Raw genomic sequence first — 23,864 nt, 5'->3', positions numbered from 1 at the left:
GGATTTCTGAGTTTGAGGCCAGCCTGGTCTACAAAGTGAGTTCCAGGACAGCCAGGGCTACACAGAGAAACCCTGTCTCAAAAAACCAATATGTGTGTCTGTGTGTGCGTGTGCATGCGTGTGTGTGTGTGTGTGTGTGTGTGTGTGTTCAATTTCATTCTATTGATCTATGTGTCTTTTTTTGGTGACAATACCATCCATGCTGAATTTTTGTTTTGTTTTGTTCTGTTTTGTTTTAACAGCCCTGAAGTACAACGTGATATTGGGGGTGACGGTACCTCCAGCAGTTATCCTAGGTTTTTGTGTTTTTGTATGAATCTGAAAAAAAAAATGTCCTTTCAAGATATGTGAATTATTATAAAATTTTGGTAATGATTGAATTGAATCTGTACATTGCTTTTGCTAGGATGCCATTTTTACTCTACTAATCCTACCAGTACATGAGCATGAAAGATCTGTCTTCTGATATTTTCTTTTCTTTCTTCAATGTTGCAAGATTTTTTTTTTTCATACAAGTCTTTTGGTTTGTTGGCTTGAGATACCCCCAAGATACTATTATTTATATTATTTGTGGCTATTGTAGGGTGTTTTTTATTTATTTATTTATTTCTCTGCCCATTTTTCATGCTGACTATGGGAGGGTTCCTGAGTTTTAAGTTTTGTATCAAGGTACTTAGCTGAAAGTACTTAGCAGTTGCAGGAGGTTCCTGGTCAAATTTTTAGGATCATTTGTGTATACTATCATATCATCTGCAAATAAAGATACTTTAACTTCTTCCTTTCCAAATTGTATTCCCATAACCTCCTTCAAATGTAATAAATTCATCAAAAGTTTAAAGTCCTAGAAAACAAATGAGCAATGTGTCTGCACTTTGATTAGAATGATTTTCAGAATTTTATGAAACTTCAGACAGACTTCAATTCTATAAAGACTGAGTTTTACTTACTCAGGATTATATGTTCTCATAAAACATTGCCATAGCTTTAGAACAAAAGATTATTTATTTTATGTGTGTGGTTTTTATTCTCAATTTATTATGTTTTTTTTTTCTTTCTTATCTCAATGTTGTTTAATGAAGTGAAAAGATTCCCAATGACATTAATTTGATTAAGTATGAATAGCACAATAACATAATACAACCTACAGGTGTGTTAAGAAAGGATTGGCCCAAGCTCACAAGTTCACATGAGAAATTTCATGGAAAGTCTTCTGTCCAAAGTCTTTCTGGGGGCTCAAAAAAAAGCCTGGACACTGTCAAATTTCTACTCAAAAATCAGCTTCAATGTTTTCCAAATGTGGCCATCCAAGGGCATTTGTTTGCAAAATACAAAGAACCAGCTCTTTTACTTTTTTTTTTTTTTTTTTTTTTTTTTTTTCGAGACAGGGTTTCTCTGTGTAGCCCTGGCTGTCCTGGAGCTAACTTTGTAGACCAGGCTGGCCTCGAACTCAGAAATCCACCTGCCTCTGCCTCCCAAGTGCTGGTATTAAAGGCATGCGCCACCACGCCCGGCTACACTTTTACTTTTTGATGAGCACGGTGCTTATAAAGGGGAAATACACTGCTTATAAAACATTTCATTACTTTCTTAAAGTTGATAAAAATTCAGTCTTTTTCCCAGTAGTTAATACATATAGTAAACAAAAACAAGCATATTGTTCCTGGCACATTTTTTGTCTCAGTTTATGCAAAATTACTTTTGAGCAATGTTGATAAATAGAAACTTCATGTAATGAACTTGAGTGGGCATTAATATTAATACTAAATTAATCAGTCATTAAATGTGAACTGAGTAACTTGAAGACAATACAACTGACATGAGATAGAGTCTGTCATTAAACATTACAAGTTTGTTCCTCTTCAACTGTAATAGAGTTATATGGTGGGAAGTTATACAAAACATTTATTGTATCACTATCTTAATTTTTCTTTTTCTAAATAAGCCAAGGTTCAAGGATTTATAGTATTTATTGAGGATTTACAGTATTGTTTCCCTTAGCTCAGAGATTTAGGAGATAAAATAATCTCAAAGGCAAATTTCTAGGTCAAAGCAGGAGTTTGTTCAGTCCCTTTCTCTTGAGCGTTATCCCTCACATAAACCTTAAGACATTCAGTTTACTGAGAAGATGTGGGGAGGGCAGAAGAGGACTGGAGTGAGTTATAATTTTAAATGGGTACAGTTGAAATTATGGGTCATTAGCCACCAGGAAAGAGTGAAGTTAGGCTTGTTTTTCTTCATGAACAGGTGCATATATACAATCTACTCTTTAGGTTCAAATACATAGTTGCTTATTGAATATTATTCCTTTATTACTATTGTAATTTCAGTTCACTGAAAAGTATATATAGAACGCCATGCCAAATAAAACTAAGGTTTTAAATTATAGACATGTGTACACTTGGGAAAAATTTTGCAAACCTTATATAAAATATTTGAGTCTTAGAAGAAACATGTAATGCACTGTTTCACATTGTAGTGAAAATCTTTTTTTTTTTTAAGATTTATTTATTTATTATATGTAAGTACACTGTAGCTGTCTTCAGACACTCCAGAAGAGGATGGTTATGAGCCACCATGTGGTTGCTGGGATTTGAACTCCGAACCTTCGGAAGAGCAGTCGGGTGCTCTTACCCACTGAGCCATCTCACCAGCCCCTGTAGTGAAAATCTTAGCTGCCTCTGCAAATATGAGTTATAGCCTGTCATAGAGTTTCCATTGCGGTAAAGAGACACCATGACCAAGGCAAGATATTTAATTGGGACTGGCTCTCAGGTTCAAAGCTTAAGTCCATTATCATCACAGTAGGAAGCATGGCAGCATCCAGGCAGACATGGCACTGGAGAAGGAGCTTAGAGTTCTACATCTTGTTCCAAAAGCAGCCAGGAGAAGCCTGGTATCCTCAGGAAGCTAGGTGCAAGCTCTCAACCACAATGGGTGGAGTCTGAGCATAGGAGACCTCCAAAGCTCATCCCTCACAGTGACATACTTCCTCCAACAAGGCAATCCATCCTGACAGTATCACTCCCTATGGGGCAAGCATATTCAAACCACCACATAGCCATATAATGTATTTACTGGAAATTTTGATTATAATATTTATATGACCACAGATTTTAATACCCCTTCCAAATAGTACTGTGTACTATTTGATTATGGATCTTCCAACCTTACTGACAAGGCCATTTAAAAATTTTCTTGTCCTTATTTTGATATATGTTTGTTTCTGACATAGACTGCTTTTATTAAAATATAATGTTGCTCTGTTGGGAAAAAATGTGGTGTGTTATCACTCTACAGATAATTTTGATAGCTCCACAAGGAGACCACCCACAATAAAACAACACTTTCTTCTCTACCATATACACATATTGTCTCACACACATAAAAAAAGGCATCTCTCCTTGTTACCAAGAAACTTGACACTGAGGTGAAACTGTAGGAAGAATTTCTCTCTCATCATGGCAAGTAAACTTGCAGATGTGTTTCTGGAATATTATTTTAAAGGTATTAATTTTTACTCAGAAACAATATTTACTTGGTTAGATGTGATTGGGAACCTATTACACCACATTTGAAGATTATATGAGTTTGGATGTAGAGTACCAGGAAAAAGAGACTATTGTAATATATGGAGTTTTATTCTTTTGGTTTTCAGATTCATATAAAATTACATTTATGTCAGAATGTAGCCTGTGAAGTGTGAAATACCACCATACTGGCAAATAACCACTCTCTTGATGAGACTTTGCATTTATTTGTCTTTTTTTTTTTTTTTTTTTTTTTTTTTTTTTTTTTTTTTTTTTTTTTTTGGTTTTTTTTTTGGAGACAGGGTTTCTCTGTATAGCTCTGGCTGTCCTGGAACTCACTTTGTAGACCAGGCTAGCCTCGAACTCAGAAATCCGCCGGCCTCTGCCTCCCGAGTGCTGGGATTAAAGGCGTGCGCCACCACGCCCGGCTTATTTGTCATTTTTAAATGGACAGATTTTCCTAATCCTCAGACTGTACAGTGCCTACTAACCCTTGATGACAGAAATACACTATTCATCCGTTCAGATGAGTGGGCGCCTTCCATAAATCACAAAGCCACACCCCCATGTGTTTGTGTTCTAGTGGGTTATTTCAAAGCAGGTCAGGTACAATTATTTTTAACTTCGTAAAATAATATTGTGCCTTCAGGCATATAATTAGAAACTGATGGCCATTGTTTTGACGATATCAACATGTCCTATCCATTGACATGTGATATTTGATTTTTTAATTAATCATATACTAATCTGTTTCCTTATAAATCTATACAAAAAATAGGTAATTTATTACAAACACCAGCCAAACTCTTTTGGTTTCTGACCTGTAAAGCACATACCCACACAGTTTCATGCACACACATCTAAAAAGAGGTATAAATATCTATTTAAAAAGAAAAATGAAACACTACTTGATATGTTACACTTTTAAATGTAAGTGTATTTTGATTCATTTATAAATATAATTTTCTCATTTAGCATTATCTTGTCTGCAGAAATATGTAGAAATGAGTGATTTCTCAGATATATTTGGTGTTCTGTAGAAACACAATACATATGGAAGCCAGACAGACTAGATATAAAGCAGGACATAGATTAAGAAAACTTCTCATAAAACTAAAGACTAAGAAGAACTAGAAAGCTTTGATCTCAATAACATGGCAAAAACAAAACAAAACAAAACAAAACCAAAAAAACAAACAAAAAGTGCAAACAAAAATAAATAACACAGGAGCTGTCATGGTTTGCCAAGGGAGTGGAACTATTTGGAGAAATGGACTTGTTGGAGTAGGTGTAGCCATGTTGGAGAAACTGTATCACTGTGGGCATGGGCTTTAAGACCCTCTTCCTGGCTGCCTGGAAGCCAGTCTTCTCCTAGTAGACTTCAGTTGAAGATGCAGAACTGTCGGCTCCTCTTGTACTATGCCTGCCTAGATATTGCCATGCTCCTTCCTTGATGACAATGGATGGAAACTCTGAACCTGTGAGCCAGTCCCAATTAAATGTTATTCTTATAAGAGTTGTCATGGTGTCTGTTCACAGCGGTAAAACCCTAAGAAGTTGATACCAGGGAGTAAGGATTTGCTGTGATAGGGCTGACCTTGCTTTTGTTTGGAAGAATGTAGATGTAAGGACTTTGGGTTTGGAAAGCGGTGGAATGCTTTAAGTAGGGCTTAGAGGGCCTTCCTAGTAGGAATATGGAAGACTTCCTTGCCGAGGGTGATCAGAACTGTGAACGCCTGGCTCTAGGGGCTTCAGAAAAGAAGAATTTTAATATGTGGCCAAGATCGTATTCTTGTGATATTTTGGTGAAGAATGAGCCTGCTTTTTGCCTTTGTCTGAAGAACCTACCTGAGGCTAAAGAGATTTATATTAATTGCATTGACAAAGAGAGTCTCAAAAAATCCCAACAGGAGCTTTGCTTTCTTGGCTAAGCCTCATGAAAATCATTTTTGAACAAGCACGGCAAGCTTAGAAAGGAAAAATATAAAATGGTTCAAGTACTTGGGGTCACCAGGAAGTGAAATGGAGCTGAATCCTGTGTTCAAGGAAATGAACAGATTAAGGGAGTGGTAACTTTGTTGCAAGATTCCTCCCAGCTAAGCTTATTGTTTATGCATTTGCCATTGAACAGGAAATATTTATACTAGGTGTTATTATTTCTTGGTTGTTGTTTTTACTTGGACTTTTAACATGAAATGAACTATAATCTAGAAATGAAGACACAGGTCTTTGTTCTGGATCTTGAAACATAGTGGCCATGAAAAGATTCGGCTCCATCAAAGTGGTACACTCCTTTAATTCTAGGAGACAAAAGCAAGCAGATCTGTGAGTTCAAGGCCAGCCTGGTACAGAGAAATTTCTAACTAGAGAAAAGTTTGGTGGACCACACCTTTAATTCCAGCATTTAGGAGACAGGTATGTCAATCCCTGAGTTCAAGCTCAATCTAAAGGACAAGTTCCAGGACAGCCAATCTTAGGCAGTGAAGTTGTAAAACAGAAAGCTGTTGATAATGTGAACAAGGGGGCCAAGTTTCAGCTCCAGCAAGCAGCAGAACTCAGCAGCTTCGATCATGTGGTTCTAGTTTGAGTCAAAAATAAAAGTGATTACTGGGACCATTGATGTTGGTTAGATGGAGCTAAGAAATTACACCAACTTCACTAAGGTAAAATCTTCCGAAAGTGTCCTCTGAGAGCAGAAAGAAGCTGTGTTCTCAATAGCCAAGGTGTACCTCGTACTGCAGCTGGACTTGGTAATGTGTAATAATCAGCCAGGTGGTACTGGTTTTGAAGGTATGAAGTGGTCATGGCGAGCAGCTGAGACTTGGTCCTGTGGGAGGCCAGGGAAGGCTATTGGTGAAGGTGCAGCCTCAGTTCCAGTTGATGGCTCAGGATTGAAGGGGTCATGCAAAGAAGTTGAGGTTTGGCACCATGAAGAGAGCCTATGAGGGGATATTGGTGAAGTCTAGTTGCAGCAGAAGACCCTAGTGTTTTGGAGAGTCCAGAAACATGGGATGATCACTAAGAAGAGCAGCTGCAGAGGAGTGGAATCAACCAAAGCCTAGAGTGATATAGAGGGCAGAGCAAACGATGTGACCCAAGCCCTTTGGAGGAGCCCAGAAGATCATGTTTGGATATGATTTCTTTTGGGTTTGAAATGAAAAGAACAGAAGAAATCTTAATAAACTGAGTCATTAGAGTATAAGAAACAGAGCGCGTCTGACCCTTAACACCCTTTCATTCTCTTACCCAGATGGTCACATGCTCCTGAGTGCCTAATCTTGCTTTGGTTTGCTGTTTGTTTGTTTGCTTGATTTACATAAGGCACTGTTCTAGGTATCAAGGAAAGAGTAATAATTAAAATTCACAAATTTTCTAGCCTCAGGGTAGTTTATGCATGTTCACTTTGTCTTTTGCTTCTGTTTAATTCTGTCACACATGGCCTACGTCTGCAGGCACGAGTGATGAGTGTTAACATATCAAATGATTATTGGCACCTTGAATTAAAATGACAGATGAGGGGCTGGAGAGATGGCTCATCAGTTAAGAGCACTGACTGCTCTTCCAGAGGTCCTGAGTTCAATTCCCAGCAACCACATGATGGCTCATAGTCATTTATAATGGGATCTGATGCCCTCTTCTGGTGTGTCTGAAGACTGCTACAGTGTACTCACATAAAATACATAAATAAATCTTAAAATGAAATAAAAGAAAATTAAATGAGAGATGTAAGTGAAGTGAAACCAGGGTCAGTGTTGCTATAGTAGGTGGAAGGGCCCTCCGTTTCTAAGGAATTGCAGTGAAGTGTTCTCTAAGAGGGTCAAGTTCAAATGACCTGTATCAAGAGAGCTCTGAGGGACAGCAAGGGCTCTTGAGCCTCAGTGCTCCAGCCTCTCAGACCTTTGGACTCCTGAGTGCTACAAGAAGAATCCCAGAGACGGTGAGCATGAAAATCACTTAAGTATGGTAAGCATTTCTACAGAACTGGGTCTTTACCTTAATGAAATGCCAAAGCTAGGATGGTCACAATTAGATTTGTGTCATGTAACTTATTCCATTACTCTTTGGTTGTTTTTGATATCTCCCTGTGTAACCTTGGCTCACCTGGAACTTTCTCTGTTGACCAGGCTGGCCTCAACTCACATGGATCTGTCTACCTCTACTCTCCACTAGCTGAGATTAAAGGCATAAACCATGATTCTGAGTGATCTTTTTTTTTTTCTCTCTTCAGTTTTTAAAATTAATTCAGCCATTCATTAATTTTAAGGTTGGTCCTGATTGTGGAATGTAGGCTTGCCCAGAATTAACTGTGTAACCAATCTAGGCCTGGAATTCACTATATGATCCGGATTGGTTTCAAAGCAACTAGTCATAAAGTACCCTGAGAAATCGATGGAGAGTACTCAGTGCCAACTGAGACAGCTGTGATACCCCTCCACGGCTCAGGGAACCGCTTGGAAAAGTAGGGGTGTAAAGAATGTAAGAGGTAAGGGTGAGAAGCACGGCATGAGCTATAGTCTGGACATGACATGAGGACTCCACTAATAAACTCACTGTGGCCATGGCTATCTGCACAAAACCTGCATGAAAGTGGGTCTATCAGCATGTAATCACACATGAAAGAAGAACCCAAGAGGCCCTTGACTTCCCTCAGGGATTTCTGGTAATTAATGCTGTTGAGAGAGGAGTGTCAGTTTCTTCAGAGTGAAACTTTTAAACAGTTGAAATATGGAAGGAAATCAGATCATCCTGCTCCAGCCTGCTTAGTGCTGGTATGTGCCACCACAGCTGCCCAGTCCTTTAGACCCTTCACTGTCACAGAATAAATTAACGCAAGGACAGTGACATCAGTCAGGAGGTTTTTAGGGGTCAGGCTGTACAGAAAGAGATGACTCTGAACAATAGAAGTACAGTGAGAACAGTGGTCAAATCCCTGGCTTAATAACTCTAATGGTAGGGATGACAGAATTGTAGATCGGTAGAAAGGAATGAAATAAATAAACCATAAATTAATGTCAGCAATCTTAGCCTTGAGCTGGGCATGGTGGTCCATGCCTTTAATCACACCGAGTTCAAGGCCTTCTTCTACAGAGGTCCTGCTACAAAGCTAGTTCCAGGACAGCCAGGGCTATACAGGCAAACCTCGAAACCTGCCCCCCCAAAAGACATAAATAAATAAATACAAATAAATAAATTTTAAAAATAATCTTAGCCATGGACATTGAACAGCAGAAATGTATCTAGGATGTGTAGAGTCCTGGGGCAAAATTTAAAGTGTTTATACTGTAGTTTGATATATGTCTGTCACCCCAACTCCTGGGAGTGGCAGACCCTAGATCATTGAGTCTAGTCTACCTTATATACCTAGTTCCAGAATATTTGTTCTGCAAAGTGGAAATGTCTCAAAAAAGTGTAGTTGCCGTTATATTACCTTTGAAAAACTTATTAAACATCAAAGGAATGGTGGTAAATAGCCTACTTTTTGAGTTTTGTTGTTGTTTTGTTGTTGTTTTTAGGTCATGGAAGCATTCCAAGAAATTAAGCCACAAAACTACAAATGAGTCCAATGAATCAGGACAAAGAAAAAGGTCAGATTTTAACTCTAAGTGCTAAAATTTTGAGAATTTCGGAAGTTTAGAAAACGTTAGTCACTAGAAAAGAAAACAGCTGGAAAGGTCATCTGTGGGTGTGGTTTTTCCCCATTGTGCAGGCACACTAGAGTAGCACCTGGCCAACTCCCCTGTTCAGGTTTACCTCCTGTAGCTCAAAGTTGATGCACCTGCTGCCATACTGCCTGCTTCAGCTATGAATGCACATGGTGGCCAACAGGGGACCAATGTGTTGTTGTATGCTGCTGGACCTAGGACATACCCCTCCCTCTCCCACTCTAAGTAAATCTTAAGAACACTTGGTGAGCTCCAGCCTGGGATGTGTGTTGTCTATGCTTAGTAACCAGGATTCTACCCTGGTGTTTTTCCTGAGCGGCACACAGCCCAATCACAGAGCAGATCAGTGAGATAGAGACTAATAAGGAGCAAACTCTAAACTTGGAGTTAAACTCCAGATGGATTTTCCAAAAGCATTTAGGAGAATGAACTGACAATTACCAAGGGATTAGATATCTGTCTGTTGATTTCAGGGTCAGAAGGAACTGGATTTCAGAAGGGATGGGTCCATTCCAAGGATCAGGTGCTAAGTGGAATCAAGTAGCCTAAAAAGACCATGCTCAACCGGTGCAATCTTGTGACACATCCTCAATTGGCTTTCAGCACTCAGATTCTATGATGTCACTCTGATTTATAGCTGTGACTTTCTCCACTTAAGGAGGACATTCAGAAATGCTTTTATGATTTTAACTTAAATGGCCTTTATTTCATTGGATATACAATGAGCTACAAATTGTTTCCTACTGACATTTTAATGAGATGGCTGGCCATGCTTGCTTTTCCTTACAATGGTAATTTGTCATAACTCAGTAGTATGACTTATTCTAAAAGTGGTTAATGACTTTTAAATATAAATATCTTGCCAACAGCTGCTGAGTAAAACCTCTACTAGAGTTTATTAAGCATGATAGTTATGCTTTCTGGCAAATAACTTTTAAAAGGGAAGTAATTTCTAAATACACAGACAGCTTGACTATAGCTATACCTAGGTTAGCTCCCCCTGTCCTAATAGTTGATAAAGTCTTTGATGTGTGTGGATATTCACAAACAGAATTAAGACAGCTTCAATTCCTTCCTCATGAGTTCCTCCTGGAGTGAAACCATCATTTTTCCAGAGTTTTTATAAAACTGGAAAATAGAGAGTGTCCTGTATACAGAAATTTTCTCCTATCAAACATATCACTAGGAATTTGTGATCCACCAATATCTGAAAAATTGAATGTTTATTGCTGGGTTTGATGGTATGTCCCTTTAATTCCAGCATTCCAGTAACTGAGTCAGGCAAATCTCTATGAATTATAGGGTAGCCTCTTCTATAATGAGTTTAGGACAGCCCAGAGTACATAGTGAGACCCTGTCAAAGAAAGAAATAAAAAGGAAGAAAGCAAGCAAGCAAGCAGGCAAGCAAGCAGCAAGCAAGCAGGCAGGCAGGCAGGCAGGCAGGTAGGCAGGCAAGCAAGCAAGCAAGAGAAATTTAGAAGTATGTATGATACACATAAAAATGAAACTGGGAGATTTATGAAATTGATAACAGATATAGCATGAAGACCAGGTAAAATTGATCACAAGGCCTGTTTAAAAATAGGATCTTACCAAAAACAGAGAAATTGAATACATGAAAGAAAATCTGAATCTGTTCAAGCATGGTAGAAGTCCCTGAAAATCTATCCAAGATTTGGGCTCTAGATCACCGTGTGGCACCCAAGCTAGGCAGACTGAGAATCCCAGGAAAGCGTCTACAGTATAGGGAAAAAAAATGATTGGGGGAAAACAACAACAACAACAACAACAACAACAACCAATAAGCCATGGACCTCTCTATGCTCATAGGCACTGCCCCCTAGCAATGGCGGGCAGTATAGCACAACAATAAGCTGTGATAATGGTTGGGGCAGCACCAAATGGCATATTCCTCCAGAAAATGAAGAGAGAAATCTAGATGATTGTTGAAGGCTGGACTGTTCAAATGAGGTTTCGCTGAGGTCCAGGTATATGGAGAAGAAACGTGTAGCTCATTCTCAAAACTAGGGACATACTTGGCCAAACCCACAATAGCTTTGGGACAGAGACTTGGGAACGAGAGCCTGATATATAGGACAGGAACACAGGTCTTCTGGAAACAGGAACATGCTGGGCATAAGACAGAAGTTGTGCAAGATCTCTTAGTCTCATAAACTTTCCCATCTTTTGTCTTCTGTAATCAGATACCTTCTCTCTTCTGATCTCCTGGTCTTCTCTCTCAGGACCCTGCCGCTGAAGACTGACATGCTGGTCTAGTACAGATAATGATGGAACCCATAAGACAAAAAAAAAAAAAAAAAAAAAAAAAAAAAAAAAAAATCAAAATAAGCTCTAAGGAGGTAGAGATGGGACCCTCTTAATACTCAGCTTTTCCCTGGCAATTTGAAAGATTTTAGCAACGGACCCATTTGACTTCTACTAAGCAACCATTATAGAGGCCTCAGGAATGCAAAAGTGAAATATAGCATAGACATGAATTTCCTGAACTTCAAATGTACTGTGAAGTTATACACAGATCTATTCATGAAGTGTTACTTCTCAGAGAGTATCTTCAAAGATCTATTTCTTCAGAGTCAGGACATCTTTTAAAGACCCCACATCCCTTTCTCACACCAACAATGAGGACAGTAGTTCTCAACACATTTTTCCCATAATGGAAAATTGCAAACTAAATTCAAATCATAGTAGAAATATACTGGAGGTATGATCAACATAAGCATTGTATTGAAATTTTATGAGGAAGTTTAATACGATCTTTAGCAATAAAAACATAAAAATAGTCATAAGTAAGGAACTGAAGTAGGGCAAAATAACCAAAAAATAACTATCAGTAAAAGACAGAAACTACACCTACTAAAAAAAAAGAACAAAGAGTTTCTCAAGTTGGAATGAAAAGGTCAGCACAGGAACTTTGGGAAGGTCATGGAACACTTGCCTCTCTGGAAAGGAGAGGCTAATTAACATTTCTCAGACTACAGTGGGGGAGGGGGAGGACCTACCTGCAGGTGGGTACAGACAAGGGAAGTCCCTGCCCTCATTCCCTAAAGTCCAATCAGTTTAAAAAGTCACACTGTTCTGCCAATCACATTGTGCCTAATGCGGCCCTGAGAACTGTATAAAGGCTCTCTGGATAGCTGTGCGTCATCGCTCTCTCCCCATGTATAGGATTAAATAAAATTCCTCTTGCCTTTGCATCGATTCGATTCCACATTGTTCACTCAGGGGTCTCTGGTAAGTTAAGGCTCTCCAGAGACTTACATTTGGTGCATTGGTCGGGAATCTGACCTCCTGTGGGAACACACTGGAGCAGTGAATCAAGAGGTCTTGAGCAGGTACTTTTTTTTTTTTTTGTCTGTCTTTCTGTTTGTCAAAGTCTTAGTCTGTAAGCCTGTCTGAACTTTCAGGTTGCTTGCAAGCATCTGGGAGGCTCAGAGAGCCTGTGTTGTCAGGTGCAGTTAGATGCGGTGAGCAGATGGGTGAGCAGATGTGCGAGCAGATGTGCCTTAAAATGGAGACCGCAGGGGATCTGAAGGACATTCCAGCCCCCTCCCCCCTTCCTGGAAACAGCAAAACAAGACTATATCTGTGAGAACCAAGTCTTGCTTTAACCTGATTTATCTGGCTCCTGCGTATGGCATGGGGATCTGGTTTGATTCGGAGCGGCTGTTCTGCATCCCTGGAAGGGCTGTCTGTAACTGGACCCATGAAGGGGCAAACTGTGTGTTAACTGTCTTTCTCTGTGCTCTTGGACCTGAACGCCCTCCCATGGCAGGGTCAGTTTGTCCGTGTTTGTTGGTATCCCGTTCTGTGTTCTTGGACTTAGACTGATCACGTTTTGTGGACATTGTACAGACTGAAAGAAAGTCCTCTGCTTCTCCGAATGACCGACCATCAGAGTAGGGTGGCCACTCGTAGGGACTTTTGACTTGGAGGTGATCAGATCAGTAGAAGAGAGTCTTTAGGCCAGGATCCATTGGGCACCCGGACCAAGCACCTTATATAGTTATCTGGAAGAATCTAGTGGAGGACTCCCTCTGACCCCCCAATAGATAAAGCCTTTCTTTCCCAAGACCCACCTCACAGGTTCTGGCCTTCAGGAAGAAAGAAACCTAAGAAGAAGCGGATCCACAACAGTGCTCCAAGACCCTCCTCACCCATCCATATCTCCCTCCCCTTACCCCTTACCAGTTCCAGGATCCTCAGACCATATGGGACTGGGGAGAAGCAGGAGAGCTGAGAACCACCTCCCCTGATACCATGGTGGCTCTCTCTCTGCGGGCATATTCGCCTCTGGAAAAGGGCAATCAGGCTATGCAATATCGGTCCTTCTCGTTGGCTAGCTTGTACTGGAAGGCTTAATCTACTCCCTCCCATGAACCACCACCCTTTTTCCAAGGGGCTAGTTAATCTCTTTGAGACTGTTTTATTTATAATGAAGGAAGCCAGAAGTCAGAATGAATACCCTCTCAGACATGGGGCCAGGCTGTTGTGGACGGCGGGCTTTCCCTGACTCGATCTGATTAGGACTTTAATATGGCAAAAAGGGGCACCTAAAGGTCCAACACCAGACTCCACTGGCAGGTCTCAAGGGTGCATGGCAACCCATAAATTTGACCAAGGTACATGAGGTTAAGCAGAGATTAGATGAGTCGCCCACTTTCTAGAGCGGCTCATGGAGGCATTCCACCAATATACATCTGATGACCCCAGCAGCAAAGAGCATAAAACTACTGTGACAATGGCTTTTTTTTTTTGTTTATAGGCCAGGCTAGTAGAGATAGCATGAAAAAGCTTCATAGGCAAGAAAGACAGGATAAGCCTTTGAGAGATTTAGTGCATGTTGCTGAGAAGGTTTATAGTTACGGGGAGACAGAACAAGAAGGAGCGGAGAAAGAGAAAGAAAGAAAAGCAACAGGGAAGGAATCTCCAGGGAGTCTGGGCTAAAGTAGTTAGGGAAAGCAGAGAAGAGAGACCCTAACCAAGGAGAGACAGAAAGCCCTTTGAAAAGAACCAGTATGCTTACTGCAAGGAGAGAGGCCACTCTGGACCCAAAAGTGCCCTAACAAACAGAAGCTGGGAGCAAGAAGTCCCAGGCCTTGGGAAAAATGGCCCCCAAAGGCAAAGGTCTTAGCCCTGGGTGAAGACAATGATTAGGGGAGACAGGGTTCAGACTTCCTTCCCGAACCCAGGGTAACTGAGAGTAGAGGAGAAACCCAGGAAATTCTTGGTGGACACAGGGGCTCAACAGTTGGTCCTCCAAGCCGATGACCCCATTTCCAAGAAAAGATCTTGAGTCCAAGAAGCCTCTGGTAACAAAATGTATTCATGGACTACCTAGGGGTGGGCCAGGTATCCCATTCATTTAGGGTCACCCCAGACCGTCCCTACACTCTGATAGGGTGAGACATACTCTCCAAAATGGAGGCCCAGGTATACTTCCTGCCTGACGGGCCACAACTAACCTGCAGAGAGCCGAGGCTACGTGGTTTACAGACAGGAGCACTTTTCTCCATGAAGGTCAGAGATGAGCAGGTGCTGCTGTGGTGGACAGCACAAATATCATCTGGGCAGAACCTCTAGCCCCTGGCATGTCCACGAAGAAAGTAGAGCCAATTGCCCTCCCCAAGGCCTTGGAACTTGTACTCAGCAAGAAAATCAACATCCACTTGGATAGCAGGTATGCCTTTGCCACAGCCCATGTCCATAGGACTCTATGCTAAGAGAGAGGACTGCTCACATCAGAGGAAACAAACAGGAAATCTGGGACCTCTTGGATGCCCTAATGAAGCCAGCAACTTGAGTATTATTCACTGCCCAGCACATCAGAAGAGAAGAGACTCAGTGGCCCAGGACAATAACCAGACAGATCAAGTGGTTCTGCAGGAGCCTATCCTGGCTATGGGCCTGTAACAAACACCTGCTGGGAGATGAGACTGGACTAAGGCATGGCTTCACTTAAAATATATAGAAGAAGAAAGGACTCAGATTGCTAACCACCAACTCTTACCCAGAGAAGGAAAGACACACACAATAAGAGAGACCTGTACTCCCCGGAAAGTAAGCAAAAGACTTTCTAGGCCAAATGCACAGATGGGCTCATTTAGGGAATAAAAAGCTTGTCCAAGCAGTTAAAGGACCTAAAGTATATGTAATAGACCTCAGATTCTGGGCCAGAGAGATAGAACAGTATAAGGTGGGCCCGCAAGTAAATGCTTGTGCAGCAAAGAGTACACAGGGCAAAAGACCTAGGGGAAGAACAGCCTGGAGTATGGTGAGAGGTCGATTTTACAGAAGTTAAGCCAGGAAAATATGGTTACAAATACTTGCTAGTGTTTACAGATGTTTTCTCTGGATGGGTTGAGGCATTCCCCATCAAGCTGGGAACAACTACTGAGGTAGCTAATAAGATATTAGAGGAAATTTTCCTGAGGTTCAGAGTGCCCAAGGTAATTGGATCAGACAATGGTCCTGCTTTTGTCTCTTAAGGTAAGTCAGTAATTGGCAGAGATATTGGGGCTTAATTGGAAGCTTCATTGGACATACCATCCCCAGAGCTCAGGGCAGGTAGAAAAAATGAACAGAATCCTACAAGAGACTTTAACTAAATTGACATTGGAGGCTGGGTCAGGCTTGGTGGTGCCCCTTCCCTTGGTCCTGTTCTAAGCCTTACCATTTTAACCTGACCCTTTTGAGATCCTGTTTGTTACCCCAACTCCCATGGTGTCCACTGGGCCCTCCCAGGAGGTATCCCACAACATGAGATTTGGCTCAAAACTGTCTGCCTTAAATGCTCCATGGATGCCAGAGACCCCTCACCACTTCCAGACTGATGACTGGATCTAATCAGCACAGTCGCTGGAACCCAGATAGAAGTGAGCCTTCCTGATGGTGATAGCCACTCCCACAGGCCTCAAGGTGAATTGTACTGCTGCCTAGGTGCACACCTCCCATGTGAAACCTGCAGATGCCCCGCTTCCCAGAGACCCCTGCTGGATGGTACAGAAGATGGACAGTCTGCTCAAGCTCAAGATCACTAGACCTCAATCATGACTGCCTGGTGGTACCTTGAGATTCTGGTTCTTTTCCCCATCCTATGTGCCCATCCACCAAACCTGTTACAGCACTTACTGTCTCCCTTCTGTTGGGGTTGGAGGTGGCTGGGGCAGCCACCAGGACCTCCACTCTGGTCTTACAAGGGGAAATTTATGACAGTCAGAGGGCAACCATTGATTAAATGCAGAGAGGATAGAAACTTCCATCAGTCACCTTCAAGAATCACTGACCTCATTATCAGAAGTAGTACTGCAGAATAAGAGCGCTATGTGCTGCCTTAGCTGAGGAGTGATGCTTTTATATAGACCATTCCAGGGTTGCTAACCCTGTTAGGACCCCTAATTGTTCTCCAGCTGTAGCTGACTTTTGGCCTCTACATTTTGGACCACTTGGTCACTGTCCTTAAGGAACACATAGGTAAGTACTGCTAATGATCTTAAAGCTGAGATACAAAGAACTAGATAGAGTAGACCAGGAGTGTTAGCTATCAGGATACCAACAATACCTCCAGGATTGAAGCATGCACCAAGAAAGGGGGTGAATGAAAGGTCAGCACAGGAACTCTGGAAAGGTCATAGAACACTTGCCTCTCTGGAAAGGAGAGGCTAATTAACATTTCTCAGACTACAGTGGGGGAGGGGGAGAACCGACCTGCAGGTGGGTACAGACAAGGGAAGTCCCTGCCTAAAGACCAATCAATTTAAAAAGTCACACTGTTCTGCCAATCATATTGTGATGATTGTGGCCCTGATAACTGTATAAAGGCTCGCTGGATAGGCTGTGCGTGGTCGCTCTCTCCCCATGTGTAGGGTGACCCCAGCATGCTGGATTAAATAAAATTCTCTTGCTTTTGCATCAATTCCACATTGTTCACTTAGGGATCTTCAGTACGTTAAGGCTCGCCAGAGGAAAGCAGTATAACTGTCAAGGAAAATTAACTTAAAAGTTGAGCAGTAAGTGTATCAGGGATAACAGAAACTATGCCAATAAACATTAGCATATTAAACCTTAAGAGCACATATATATAGTACTTGGGAGGCAGAGACAGACGGATTTCTCAGTTCGAGGTGAGCCTGGTCTACAAAGTAAGTTACAGGACAGCCAGGACTACATAGCAAAACCCTGTCTCGAAAAATCAGAGAGAGAGAGAGAGAGAGAGAGAGAGAGAGAGAGAGAGAGAGAAGAGAGAGAGAGAGAGAGAGAAGAGAGAAGAGAGAGAGAGAGAACAAATATGAAAGAACAAATAGAAACCAAGAGAAGCACTAAGTAGGTGAAGACAGAAGACTCAGCAGTTCCATACCATCCCCACCAGTCTTCCATCACACACTCATGATACTCTGAGACGATTCCTATTGTTTAGATTAGTAACTACATAGTCTCAAATATAGTTTTCAGACAGCACAGCCTTTGTTTAGAATAGACAGCATTGCAAAGTTTGAAATTCTATAGTGCAGAAAAGCAGTGACTCCAGGTACTTTAAACAAGAGCTGCCGTAAAAGTAAGATAAAAGCTAAATGAAAAATTGATGACCAATTCAAGAGTTTTTAAATTAGTTACTAACTTATTCTCCAGAGTTGAATTGAGATGAAAAGTGAACTAACTGGAAAAGGGTAAGGCAGAGCTGTAATGAGCCAGAAATTAAGCAGAGGGCTCCCATAGTCTCTAAAAGCATTTGTGAACACTTGGCTATTTATCTTTGAAAAATCGGTAAATACTAGAGAAAGTACCCAAGGAGCTAAAGGGGTCTGCAACCCTATAGGAGGAACAACAATATGAACTAACCTGTACCCCCCACCCTGAGCTTGTTTCTCTAGTTGCATATGTAGCAGAGGATGGCCTAGTCGGTCATCAATGGGAGGAGAGGCCCTTGGTATTGCAAAGGTTATATGCCCCAGTACAGGGGAACACCAGGGCCAAGAAGCAGGAGTGGGTGGGTTTGGGAGCAGGGCAGGGGAGGGTATAGGGGACTTTCGGGATAACATTTGAAATGTAAATGAAGAAAATATCTAATAAAAAAATTAAAAAAAACTTTGTAAATACGAATATGTTATTCTGTGAAGTACTTGAAAATATCTGGTCTAAGAAGAAACATAACCAATGCCCATTGTCTGAATATGATTTCATTAAAGAGGCCTAGGCTATAAATTATTATCTAATGAGGTCAGAGAATGGCCATTATAACTAAAGCATTTCTACCTGAAAGGTGAGGGTTTTTTGTCTCTCACAAGCTGAAAGAATTGCATAGATGGTTTTAGATTGATATAAGGGTATGGATCCCTTCCATCCTTCTAGTTTACCATCCTCACTGCTATGATCTATTTGTCCCAGCCATAACATAGATCACCAGATGCCTTCCCTCTTCATACCTGACAAGAAAAAGTAACGGTAGCAGGGGGTTGAGGGGATGAGGGGTAGGGGAAGTGGCAACCATGAAAGGCCACATGTCAGCTTCCCCATCAAGTGACAGTATCCAGAGCTGTTCCTTGGATATTCCTTCAGAGCTTGATTGAAGGTTCTAGCAGGAAAGCACTTGACTGAAAACCGATCTTATTAGTCAGGGTTCTCTAGAATCACAGAATGTATGGAATGTCTCTAGTGAGGGAATTTATTGTAATGACTTACAGTCAGTCTGTATTCCAACTAACCCAACAATGGTCAGTTGTGAATGGTAAGTCCAAGAAGCTAATAGTTGCTCAGTCCCACAAGGCTAGTTGTTTTAGCTATTCTTCTGTAGAAGTAGGTTCCAACAAATGTGCTGGCAAGTAAGAGCCAGCAGGCAAAGAAAGAATCTTCTTTCTTCCAAGTTACTTCTCCAGGAGAAGGTATGACCCAGATTAAATATGTGTATCACCACACCTGGATCTGGAACTTGCTTTGTCCCAGGTTGACCTTTAACTCAGAGATCTCCTTGCCTCAGTCTCCAGGGATTAAAGGCATCTCCTTGCCTGGGTCTAAGCTTTTCATGGCTACTATGCCTCAAGATCTTTATGCCAAGATTCAAGTCAGAAGCTTGTGTTTTCCAACTTCAAGATTTGGATCACAGGTGAGTCCTCCAATTCTGGATTGTAGTTCATTCCAGATACAGTCAAGTTGACAACCAGGAATAGCCATTACACGCTCCTTCTCTAATTGTGGAATGTTATCCTCTTTCCCAGCCTCCCAGCTTTGGGGGTGGATGCATATGTAGCTGTGAGGGAGAAAAGGGACAACTCTCTACGCAGCCAGATCCCCAGGTGATAATCAACTGGGAGACTGATGTCACAGGCAGATCACCCTCACATCCTCCTAGGGAATTCCTAATCACAGACCATTGGACAGGTAATATTTTAGTGTGGATTGTGAGCTATTATGGAAAGCTAACAGTTATTGATTTATAAATGCAAACATGAAGGGGTAAGCAACCAGCAGTGTCTATCATAATTATATCTTCCTTTCTAAAATACAGTCACATAAAAGGATCATGAGGTCATGTAGAAAAACAAATTGAGAAAAAAATACTTATTTAATAGAAAGTGTGTGGTGAGGGGAAAGAAAGTATTTTGTTAATAAGGTCATGCTGGGGCTTACCTTTTCTGTGTATAAAGTGTATATTAGCCATACAAAATCAACCTTTTAATAAAAAGTTTATTGAAAGAATGAATCCTTTTGATAAAAACACCTTATGTTTGTTTTTATTTGTTTTTTGACACGAGTGCCTCATCACAGTTTCTTTCTCCCCTTAGTCCTGCTTCAGCACACAGCTCTTACTTATGAAATACTTCTTTAGTTCTCCCAAGTGTAACTAGTTTTGCCTTCATGTCTAAAACATTATGATCCTGAGGGGGTAGGGTATTTTATCCTTTTGTCTATTCTTTTTTCCAAGTACATATAAGTCATGCTTTCTACATGATTATATGTAAAACTCAAAAAAAAACCCTTTTGTTATGTTGAATATTCTCAGTATTTATTTTTTCCTGCAATTTTCATCAACACTATAGTTTTGTTTGGTTCAACAATACCAACACTACTCTATTTTCTATAACTGTTTTCCCTAATCGTTTTTTACTTCTAAAAGCAATAGCAGTAGCAGGGCAATTTTTCCCCCAAAGAAAACAATTACAGGAAAACATAATAAAACCCAGTATATACTATTCTAGAAACTGACACTAAAAATTCCACTGGTATATATTGCTGAGATCACATTACATTATTTGACAAAGGAGAATTAAGATGACAGATAGAATTAGGAACCTAATTACTTGATCCTTAACATAGCAAGAATATTCTGGGTTATCCATTTTGGATACAGCTGCAAAAGTTATGTGTAACAGAGTGAAACAGAAGAGACAAAAGCTGGATAATGTAATAAGAGAAAGACTATTAGGCACTCTGGTGCTGAAGAGAGAGGGAGCCAATTCCATCTTGTATTTTAGACCTATATAATTTTTAGCAATTATTCTGTGGTCATGCATTAAGAATAACCTATAAGAAACAAATACAAATATATTAACCCCCCCAAGAACTTGAAGGTCACTATTGCATATATTTAATTCCTGCACTTAACAGGCCGAAGCAGGCAGACATCCAGAGGCTCACTGCCAGCCTTATCTACATAGTGAGAATCACGTTAACAAAGGCTCTGGAGACTTGTCTTTAAAATAAGACAAAGCCAACTAAATATACACACCCCTAAAAGCAACTTGGGACACAGAGACTGCTGTGCAGGTAAAGATGCTTGCTGTCAAGCCTCAGGACCTGAGCTCAATCCATGAGACTCATAGAAAGAGAGAAGTCCACCAAAACTGTCCTCTGAATTCTACAACTTGCACACACAGGTACACAGGCACACACACACACACTAAATAAAGTACAATATTAACTAACCCCTAAATGTAACAGTAGAATTACCACAAGCATAGTACTCATCCACTACTGTATAATCTGTTCTCCCCTACCCACATTTTGTGGTTCTTTTAAAGTTCCTAACTCTGATCACTATAAAGGTATGTCATCCTCCCAATTTCATTTCCTTGCTCTGATGTCTATAGTAGTTTGGACGGCACAATTGCAGGATGGTAGTCTTTTTCTTAACCTAAGCTCCTAAATGACTGTGCACTGAAGTATACATTCTCCATGCCATCAGTGGGAATGGAGCACAGCTGGAATTGTTTTTTTTAATCTAAATTTTGCTAATAGATTAAAGTTTAAAGAGAAAGTTGTTTTTATTCTGTGGCATCCCCAGATGCCAAACTATAGCTTAGCATAGATATTTATAGCAAGTCCAAAATTCCTCTAGCCCCTTTATGAGACTTTCTGGTTGGGATTCTCCTTTGAACATTTTTGGCATACAGATTCTCAATTCCACCTTGTATTCCCTTATTGATGCCTAAAGTGAAGTTGTGTATTTCATTTAGGAGTCATATTTTTCAGCAGACCAGTCATTTTCAGCCAGCAGCAGATGAATATTCAAATATATAAATGAAAAGGTTGGGTCAATCTTTTACCAACAGATAACCCTACTTCCTCCTGGAAGTGCCCAGGACAGTAAACACTGTCTCAATCCCTGGCAGCCAGCCAATCTTCTCAAAGACTTTTGATATTCTCATCAGCTTAAACAAACACTTCTTTGATTTTTAGTATTTACCTGCCAAAGAACAGAAAGTTGTGATTTTATCTGGGCCTAGAGATTCTAAGAAGTAAATTGTTGCTCTTTGACCAGTGGATTTTCTTTTCTAATTTTCATTTATTATTTATGTGCAGTGTCTGGGGAGGTATATGTGAAGTCATAGGACAACTTTGAGAAGTGTGCTCTCTCCTCTTGTGTGGGTTCCAGGGATTGAAGTTAAGTAGCCAGACTTGCCCAACAATGCCTTCCTTGTTGAGATATCACACTGGTCCCTGGCCAGTGAACTCTACTACTGTCATGTGAATTGTTTCACAAATAAACCAAAGATGACCACCCCATCTCAAATTATTTCCTTTTTTCCTTTCTTTTATTTCCCCCTTTTCTCTTTCCTAGCTTACCCCCTCCCAAGACAGGATGTCATATAACTGTGGTTATCCTAGGCAAAGGACAGTGGTTTACAACCTGTGGGTCATCACTCCTCAACCCTTTCACAGGGGTTATCCAAGACCATCGGAAAACATATTTACATTATGATTCATAACAGTAGTAAAATTACAGTTATGAAGTAGCAATGAAAATAATTTGGGGATTAGGGGCAAATAACCGCACGAGAACTAGTAGTAAAGGGTCACACCATTAGGCAGGTTAAAAACCACTATCCTGCAATTCGTGGGTCCTGGAGGGAATCATGTCAGGTTTCATGTGGTGTTGGGGGCCAGCTCTAGGACTCTGTGTGGGCTAGCAAGTACATTTTTTTCTGCATCTCCGGCCCTAAGTTCCTTCTTTCCACAGGCCTACAACTTGTGAGCTTTAGAACCTACTGGTGTGGACATGAAGAGTTTACATTCCCGATTGTTTGTAACATTGCCTCAATGCATATATTTTTGGCCATGTACAGCTCATATAATTTTCCTACCAGAAAAGATCAGTAGATGTTAACTATAGATTAAATGAATGGTACAGCTATAAGGACCCCAAAGTGTTGGTACCTTTTGCATATTTATCTGATTGAACTTCTGGCTGTGCTGCTGCAGGGCATCAAGTAATATGTAACATCCTTCTATATGGCTCTTTCCACTTTGTATATTGTGCTTTCCTTCTTCCTTCTTGGGTGGCACCCCTATCCTTACTCATCCCAATCAAGAACTGTAGCCATTGATAACGCCATGTGTGAAGTATTTCTATTACACACAGATATACATCAACCATTGAGAACACATTATCATGCAATGAACAAGACTCCAGACTCTGACTCTATCACTGGATTTAAATTTCAGCTTTTTAATTTAATCATATAACTTTGGGCAATATATTTAACATGTTAAAGTGGTTTTTCTTTTTTAAAATAGAAAATAGAAATAATTGTGCAGAACAATGTGCCATCATTTTGAAGGCTTTGGAGATATTTGAAAGAGGAGCCTTTGTAGGGGAGGAAGTCACAGGATTAATCTTCAGAGGTCACACTCAGCCTGGTTTTAGAATATGTATTCATCTCCAGAACTGTGCCATAGCAGAGCACACATCTGCTGCCACGGAGAGACTGTCCTACCCTGTCTTTCTAGCTCTGAAGGGGTGCAATCCTGGGGCACAGTAAATCTTTCTAGTTGCTTCTATCATATAGTCTGTTTAAAATAGCAAAAAAGGAACAGACAAAACACATCTTAGATAAGTTTAATAATTCTTTATGGTGAGTTAGATTATATAGGTATGACAAGAACCCTATCTACCTTACATTGAACCCTTCTCAACATATTAGATCATCTGTATCTCTAAATTACTTCCACAATGTTTCTTCACTATTGTCATTAATTTTTTAGCTTGTAATGAATACATATGTTGTTAATGAAAAGTCTGAAAGCATGTAACATATTTTTTTCATTGATATTTTACCCCGTGATTTCAGTGCCTTAATTATTTTCATATTACTTAAAATGTCATTTTCCCATAAGACCTTTGTCTTTCCTTCTATCCCTTGTTTGTTTATGTGGGTATAAA

The sequence above is a fragment of the Mus pahari genome, chromosome 5, assembly GCF_900095145.1.
Source record: "Mus pahari chromosome 5, PAHARI_EIJ_v1.1, whole genome shotgun sequence".
Lineage (NCBI taxonomy): Eukaryota > Metazoa > Chordata > Mammalia > Rodentia > Muridae > Mus > Mus pahari.
The sequence above is the reverse complement of the archived record's forward strand: the minus strand, read 5'-3'. Positions refer to the sequence as shown.